The sequence below is a fragment of the Trichoplusia ni genome, chromosome 15, assembly GCF_003590095.1.
Source record: "Trichoplusia ni isolate ovarian cell line Hi5 chromosome 15, tn1, whole genome shotgun sequence".
In the NCBI taxonomy this organism is placed as follows: Eukaryota; Metazoa; Arthropoda; class Insecta; order Lepidoptera; family Noctuidae; genus Trichoplusia; species Trichoplusia ni.
The window spans coordinates 10,145,965-10,148,620 of record NC_039492.1 but is presented as its reverse complement, the minus strand read 5'-3'; positions in this window follow the sequence as shown (position 1 = coordinate 10,148,620).

Sequence of the window (2,656 nt, the reverse complement as noted above, 5' to 3'; positions counted from 1 at the left end):
ATGTCGTTGAGTTGTGTACAGCAGTACATAGCCGTGTGTATGTACCTGCGGCGGCCGGGAGGTGGCTCAGGTGCGCGCCGCCACCTGCGCGCCACGCCCCTCTCACCTGCACAACAGGTGACGCACCTCACTCAGGTGAACCCTACAATGTTATGCAATAGTAAACAATGTTACAGTGGAGAATCTATTTCTTTGTGTTTTTGCACAAACACATTTATTTAAATGGTATATTTCATTGGTAAGATATTCTGTTTTTTTTTTTAGCCAAAAAGTTAAAATGAAATGATGTTTTGTTCTTGGTATGGAATATTTGTGATGGCTAACTATTTTAAAAGGTAAACATATTTGTTGTTGACGGAATGATCTTGTTAAAAATAGAAAACAAAAACATTTAGTAGATATAAATCGCTTGAATGTAGACATAATAAGTTATCTTACACATTCTACTTATTACATGTTTTATCATTTTATAGACGGCAAACTATGTTATTTTTTTTTTCAACAATTAACAAGAGAACTTTACTATGACAGCTCATGTACAATCAACAAGATATTCTCCTAGTAATATGCAGCTACCAACTGTAAGTGTATATAAATGTTTTTCTTTAACTCAGGTTACACGCCTGACATTTACGACCGCAACTTACGTGGGCGCCATATTTAAGTACAGTGACGTCATAAGGTAGTCGTCAAGTGACATAGTTAACCACCGACTAGCGTCAACTCGACCTATCATATGTGTATAGGTGAGTGTTACGTAATGACTGAAGCTAACGTCATGTCACACAGAAATAGACAAAATGTACTCTTCATAGCCTTTGTGTACAAATACACATACATAGAAAATGATGCTTTGCCTACTAAGTAGTAATTGACGTCACACGTGACACACATTTTTGAAAACTTAAGTTGTTTTTATTCGAAAAAGGTCGTACAAATTCAAACAATTTTACATGATAATTGATATTATGACAACCCCTTATCAGAATTCAAAATATAGATGTCTTATCTGCTTACATACCTGGTGTCAGGCTTCCTTTTCTTGAATTATGAATTGATAACTAACTTGCTAAATAAATAAAAATGCATAGATGTAATCGAAATGATTTTGAAACGATAAACATGCTCAAAAATATTCAAAAGTTTGGTTTAAAAAGGAGATGATCTTAAGGACTAACGCTGACAGCTACATTCAAAGTTTTGACGACCTTAATATGGTACATACTCAAATGTTTTCTAAACAAAACCTATTTTTGTCAAACACCAGTTTCAGCTAGTTTCTCAATATGTAAGTAGGTGTGTTATGTAGGCGTTCTACGTCAGTCGAGGAACAGGAAAGTAGGTGGCACTCTCGCTAATTAGCAGCCAACAAACAAATACTATAAACAGCACAAATTGGATTATATCCCGCAGTAATTACCTTAATGGCGAGGTGGCCATTGTTGTCACGCTGATCATCTGTAAACGTGATTACTGGAGCTCCGAGAGAGTCCGAGAGCTTCACCATTAGCTGTTTATCTCCGATATCTGTTCTAGGAATTGTTCAGATTGGGTTGTTCTAAGAATCGAATTACTAATTAGGGAAGACTGGACTTAGAAGGTAAATATCTATATAATTAACAGATTGTCTAAAATATTTATATTTTACCTTATTTGTACAGATTTATACTAATAAATTGGGAATTTCAGTAAAATAATACTTAATTACACAGTCTATAAGATTTCCAAAAACTATCAGATAGTCATTTTTACTTTGTTAAATCAATAAAAAAATCAAAAGTATCGTGAAACATACAGAAGTTAAGATAGGTAGTAACGTCATTACAAAAGTATCGATTGGTTTTCAACTTACTGATTACATTTTTTTTATTAGAATTCCAAATTATTTAACTGTGTAAACAATGCTAACTAGCCAGCAAAAAAACCTAACCACCCAAAGCAGAACATTAACAATTAAATTAATAAAAAATGAAATCCAAATCTTAAAACTCTAAGAAATCAAGGGTTGATCCTGGGCACCCCAAAAATAAACAAAAAACCTTGGTGGCTGCAGCAGAGGCTCCGGCGGCGAGTGTAACGACGGCGCCATCTGGCGAGCCCACCTCAACCCTTCCGATATTATATAATAATAAAACGACTAATTACTCGAGAAATTCCGCCAATAAAGCCAACGCGGCGGCGGCGGCCGACGAAAAATAATAAAATTAATTAATTAAAAACAAGCGCCTGCCTTCACCTCGCGAATGTTCGCAGCTAGTTGATAACTATTACGACGCCCTTCCCTCTCGCTCTTGACAGATTCCTTGAAGTCTGTGAGGGACGGACGAAGGTTTTAAACTTCGAATTGGTCGCTGGTAATCTTTATATCGCGAACGCGACAATCGCGAGTTCTCAATAAATATTTGCAAAAGATTTTCGTCTTCCTCTCAATATAATTAGTTGAAAACGAGAAAAGTTTTTCAATTTGCAAACAATAGCCGAGTTAGAAACGGATGTAGGATTAGTTAAGATCTTAATTAAATAATCTTCAAAATTCACGACGAAATAGTCCTGAGATCATCGTACAATAAGGCCGAGTACTTACAGAGAACCGAATTCTTAATAAAAATTAAATTTATTTAGGTATTTTTTCTCAAAATATTTATGCAATATGCGG